This window comes from Meriones unguiculatus, chromosome 2 (assembly GCF_030254825.1).
Source record: "Meriones unguiculatus strain TT.TT164.6M chromosome 2, Bangor_MerUng_6.1, whole genome shotgun sequence".
In the NCBI taxonomy this organism is placed as follows: domain Eukaryota; kingdom Metazoa; phylum Chordata; class Mammalia; order Rodentia; family Muridae; genus Meriones; species Meriones unguiculatus.
The window spans coordinates 51,336,449-51,342,803 of record NC_083350.1 but is presented as its reverse complement, the minus strand read 5'-3'; positions in this window follow the sequence as shown (position 1 = coordinate 51,342,803).

The following is a 6,355-nucleotide window of genomic DNA, read 5'->3' as shown; positions in this document are numbered from 1 at the left end:
AGAGTGATGGCAGAGGGCACCTCTGCTAAGGGATTCTTTAGCAACCAAGAGTCGCCCAGACTCAGAAGCTTAAGGTGAAAGGCCACTGTTTCCCTGCCTCCGGCTGCTTTCTCCTATCCTGAGTCAGCTCATCAAGCAAATTTAGAATCTTTATAATTTTTAAATGTTGGATTCTGGCCTGTCTTTGGGGTCCCCTGCACGTCTTGATACTGGCCCGAGTATTCATTTGGTAGTGAGTACGCCATACACACCCAGGCATCTGAGCGGGACCAGGGTTTGAACGGTATGAAGACCAGGAATGGATGTGGTAGGGAGAAGCTTTGGTAGAAACGTCCAGAAATCCATGACACTCAGCCAGGAAAGGGACATTTATAATGTCCCCAATTCCCTCCCGTTCGTTTCTATTTCCATCTGCATTTCTGTGACTCTGTCTGTCAGCCATTCCCTAACACAGATGGTTTTCTGCCAGCAGGAAGGGAGCAAAGGATTCCTCTTTCCTCAGACAACCCATCTCCATCCTCAAGCCTCACAGAGAAAAAAACGAGGGGTTCAAACAACCGTGCCACATCTCGGCTTTGGCCACGGAGGTCCATCGTGTGTTGCTCTCTGGCATGGAACTTTCAAAGGCTCGCTGAGACAATCTCTGAACTATGTACAGCGGCCAATCTACAGGCACCATAGCTTTCATGTGTGACTCAGCCTCTTTGCTTGTAAGTAGTTGAGGGTAAGAATCCACTTGCAGTGTTCTTGGGGCAATCAAAGGACATAGTCTCTGAAGTGCTTAGGAAAGTGCAGAGCTCCGTGTGAATAAGTCAGTACTCTTTGTTAATTTTTCCAATGCTTAACCTTGGAATGCAGTCATACCATACTCTGTACTGGAAATGTGCATGCCCAGTTCCTCGTTGGTATGCAGTTATAGGGCGGCAATTTAACAGTTTAACCACCGTTTACAGTGAGGGCTGCTCTAAGACAATGATTCAGGAGGGAAGTGGTACTGCCCCCTGCAGGACACTCTAGGAATTTGAGGGGGAGGTGGTTTTTTTGGTTTTCTGTTTGTTATCAGGGACTTTTTAAGGAATCTGGAAAAAAAGGAGTGGGGGGGGGGAATCAGGGCTACAAAGCCAAAGTTCATGTCCAGCCAGGTGTGGCTGTGCACATCTGTGTTATAAACCCAGCACAAGGAAGCAGGAGGCAGACAGATCTCTGTTGGGTTCAAAACCATCCTGGTCTACACAGTGAATTCCATCCCAGGCAAGAGTACATAGAGAGACCCTGTCTAAACAAACAAACAAAAATACAGACCTCAGCCATAAATGGGATGACTAAAGCATATTCCTCCCTCAAGGCTCAGAGACCTATGCAGAAGAGGGGGCAGAAAGATTTGTAAGAGCCAGAGGTGATAAATGAATTCAAGGCAACAATGGTTTCTAGACATAGCAGGACAGATACATATATGAATCCGAAATTATACAGCACACTTAAAACCTGCGTAATCTCAAGCCGGACAAAAATCCAGGCATAGAGGAGAGTCGGGGGACAGCAAGCCCCCACCCCTAGCTGAGGAGCTGGTGAGTGGCTAGCTCTGGGAAAGGGAGAAGTCAGTTTTCCTTAAAGCTTCGACACCTGGCATATCCAGGGCAGACCCCATGACCGGAGTGATCACTCAGCACACATGGACCCAATGAGTCCAAAAAGAGAGAAGCAGGACAAGAAGTTGGGTGGGGAGGGCGTCAGGGAGGATCTGGGAGGAGTTGGGGGAGGGGAAAGGAGAGTAAATATGATCAGAATACTTTGTATGAAATTCTCAAAGAATTAATTACGAAAAGAAAAGAAAAGAAAAGAAAAGAAAAGAAAAGAAAAGAAAAGAAAAGAAAAGAAAAGAAAAGAAAAGAAGAAGAGGGGTTGGAGATGACTCAGCAGTTAAAAAGCACTGGCTGCTCTTCCAGAGGACCCAGGTTTAATTCCCAGAACCCACCTGGCAGCTCACAACTGTCCTTAGCTCTGGTACTAGGGGATCTGATATCATCCAGTCTTCAAGGACTCTGCATGAACATAGTGGACTTAACGTACATGCAGGCAAAACACCCATATACAAAAAAAAAAAATCTAAAAATACCTAAAATAGAAAACAAAGAAATTGCTGTACATTTCATTTTTTCTTTTGAGCTTCCTGCTGGGTTTTTTTTTTCCCCCTGGCTGGAAACCTGACTACTTGATCATAAGTTCATTTCTAATTTATACAAAATATAGAGAGGTTTTCCTTGAACTTTTCCAGAAAGGACGTTAAAATGGAATGTTCATTTTGGTGGGATCTGCATCAGTCAGTATTTATAGCTGTCACATTCCTGGTAAGCCTGTGTAGATGCATGCAATGTCATTTTTAGAATAGTCTTGACTAAGGATTTACATATTGAAATGACTTTGTTTTGAGATGGGGGGGGTGTCTTGCTATTATGTCCAGGCTGACTTTGAACTCCTGAGCTCAAGCATTCCTTCTCTCTCTACCTTTGGAACTAAAGGTACTCCATTGTGCATGCCTCTAGGTATTAATTTTAAGACTAAGTGTGCAGATAGGGCATTATCTTTGAACTTCATTTCAGGATAGCAAAAGAGTGTTAACAGCAGATGTTAGAAAAATGAAGTTTGAAAAAAGAGTCATTTTTTGAAACAGGGTTTCATTGTGTATATAGTCTTGGATGTCCTAGAATTAGCTCTATAGACAGGGCTGGCCTCAAACTCACGGAGACCCACCTGCCTCTGCCTCCTAAGTGCTGGGGTTAAAGGCATGCACCACTGCCTGCCCCTCCCCGCCTTTTGAGGCAGGGTCTCATGTATCATACGCTGTCCTCCAAGGATGATTCTGAAGTTCTAAATTGCCTGCTTACATCTCCCAAGTGCCAGCATTACAGACATGCACCGCCACATCCAGTTTGTTCGGCGGGAAGGACTGAACACGGGGCTTCACACATGCTAGGAAAATATTTTACCAACTGTACTACATCCCCAGCTCAGATTTTGAAGGAATTGAAAACTACTGATGTAAAAGACATGCAAGAGGGTCAGTGAGAGGGTCAGTGGGTAAGGATGCTTGCCACTGAGCCCGGCAAGCTGAGTTCAATCCCTGGGTCTCACAGGTGGAGAGAATTGAATTCTGATAGTTGTCCTCCAACCTCCATGCACACACAAGCAAGTGTGCGTGTGTGCACGGGTGCGCGCGCACGTGCGCACACATACACACAAACAAATGCTTTTTAAAAATATACACCAAAAGAGCTCTCTTGTATTCCTTGTATGTTTTTGTTTTGTTTTGTTTTGTTTTTTGTTTTGTTTTTTTTTTCATTTAACTAACTAATGAATTTGTTGGCATGTATGTCTCTGTGAGGATGTTGGATGCCGGAAATGGAGTAACAGACAATTGTGAGGTTCCATGTGGATGCTGGGAATTAAACCCAGATCCTTTAGGAGAGCATGCAGTGCCCTTAACCACCACTGAACCATCTCTCCAGACCCTCATGTAGCCTTTGTAAAAGTGTTGTTCTAAATATGATTATTGATGAGGTTTCTTGTACAAATTCTTTCTGTGTAGGTTCATCTGTCTTGGCTACTTGGTATTGACAATACCTGTTTTGGTGTGTGTGTGTCTCTTGTTATTTGGTTCATTGTTTTTTCCAAAACAGGGTTTCTCTGCATAGCCCTGGCTATCCTGGAACTCACTCTGTAGACCAGGCTGGCCTCAACTCAGAGATCCACCTGCCTCTGATTTCTGGTATTAAAGATGTATGCCATCACTGCCTGTTTTTGGCTTTGTTTGATGCAAGGTCTCACTATGTAGCCTTTGCTATCCTGGAACTCTATGTAGGCTAGGCTGTTCTCGGACTCACAGAGATCCACCTGCCTCTGCCTCCCCAGTGCTAGGATAAATGTGTGTGCCACCCCGCTAGGCTCTGTTTTGTTCAGCAAAGAGAAATCTCTTTACCACTTTTCAGAATGTCACCTATGCTTAAGTGGTGGGTGGGGCTTGGGGGACACCCTTGCCTATGACAGTCTTCCATCTCTTACTGCAGGGCCATTTAAATCTTGGTAATTATTTATCTATCTTTGTTTCCATGAAGGGCATCTAAGATTCGTAGACAAGGTCCTTCATCAAGGATACTCAGGAAGTCTATGACAGCACCATGATGAAAACCAGGTCTTTGAATTCAGGGGCTGCACATCTAGGGCTGTTTCTACACACAGCATGCCTCCCCCTGGCCCCGTATAGGAGACTGAGGGCTGCCCTGGGTTTGTAGGCTGCTCCTTCTCTAATCTGCCCAGCTCTGGGCACCCAGGTGCAGAGGCTGAAATGAGGTCTGGGCAGTAGGTGAAGTGGCCCCAGCGATGATAAGGAACTCCTGAAATGGGGCCACAGAGATGGGCAAGGAAAGACCTTCCAAACTTTGGCAGAAGTTATGATGGAGGATGTGTGTGTTTGGGGATATTCATGCCAAACCCATGATTCTCTCCCCTCAAGCTTTCTTGAGTCACTTGCCCCCTAAGGTTGGGACACATTCTTGAAGGAATGGTCACAGGGGTTCCCCTGCATTTTCATCCTCTAGGCAGTTTCTGTCCTCTGGGGACTGAAACCACCTTTCCCCTGCCTTGGACCAATATCCTGAGCCAGAGGAGGTTGGAGGACAGACACCTGAAGCCCATTTCCAATGAGGGGTTTAATTTCATTCAGACGAACCTGATTGTCCTTTCCCTCCCTGTCCTTAGATGCTCCTCCACACGCCATCCCTAGGGGCCAGTCTGCGTTGGGCCAGGACTAGGCAGAGATTCAAATATTTGTCCCTTCCATTTTGCCATTTCCGAGCCCTGGCAGAAAAACAAAAACATAACCGCTTGGCCATAGGGAGCGGCTCCAGCGATTCAGGCCGCGGGGAGCAGCGCCCTCCTGTGGCCTCCAGAAGAAGCGAGGCTCTTGGCCCAACCCCTTCCTTTCTATGCGTTCATCGAACAAGAATTTATTGAGAGCCACCGTGTGCCAGGCTGCTCAAGGCTCAGGGGCAAGTCAAATAAGATACCGCTTCATGGGCTGTACAGCTGTAAGTGTGTGGTGAGGCAATAAACCACAAACAAACGATAAATAAGGTTACTAGTAGTGATGACTGCTAGGTAAGAAAACAAAACAGAAATGTCATAGAATGACCCCAGAGGGAAGGTTCCAAGAGTTAAGTCATTTGAGATAAGACCTAGGCGCAAGGATCCAGGCATGTGAGGACCAAGGGAGAAAGCGTTCCTTGCAGAGAACAGCCTTTTCATTACACAGAAAGGGGCTGGGGGCTGGAGGGTAGGAGGTTAGGAAAAAAGGCGGCAAAGAGAGGGGTGGAGATGGGTTCAGGAAGGTGGGTGGGCTGGTGCTGTCACCAGCGGCAAAAGATGCAAGTTGGTGCGGCCAGCTGGGAAGCCGGAGGCGTTCCCTTCGGTCTCGGGTACTCTATTCGGGGAGAGTAGCTTGCAGCTGGAGAAGGGAGTGCCCGCACACGCAGAAATCAAAAAGGGGTTGGACTCAAGGCATAGCTCATTGACATGTGTGTGAGAGAGAAGGCGCGTGGGGGTTGGGGGCACACTCCTCACTTAGTACTCCAGCCCCCCAAGCAGTTGGGATTACAGGCCTGTGCCACAGGTTCAGGTGAGAAAGACTTTGTGTGTGTTTGTGTATCTGTTAGTCCATGTGTTTTGCTTACGTCTATGTCTGCCCCTCCATCATGTGTGTGTGCCTTGTGCCTGAGAAGACCAGGGGAAAGGGTGTCATATTCCCTGGAGTTACAAAGTGTTCTGAGCTGCCATGTGGGTGCTGGGAATCAAACCTGGGTCCCCTAGAAGAAAGCAAAATTTTTTAAAGATTTATTTATTACTATTCTGCCCTTGCATGTGACCCAGCAGAAGGAGGGCATCAGATATTATTACAGATGATTATGAGGCACCATGTGGTTACTGGGAATTGAACTCAGGACCTTTGGGAGAACAGCCAGTGCCAGTGCTCTTAACCTCTGAGCCATCTCTCCAGCCTGCAAGAAATGTTCTTAACCGTTGAGCCATCTCTCTAGCCCTACAAAAAAATTTAAAAGAACCCTCAGCTATGGGTAGTAGCATATGCCTTTAAGCCCAGCAGTCAAGAGGCACAGGCATGCAGATTTCTGAGAGTTCAAGACCAGCTTGGTCTCTGTAACAAATTCCAGGCCGGCCAGGGTACATAATGAGACCGTGATTCAAAAATACAACAAAATCCTTATGGCTGCTCTATGAAACATGGACTTTGGGAAAGAAGAAAGAGGCAAAGCCAGAAAGATTATTGCAAAAGGCTAGTGGGCTA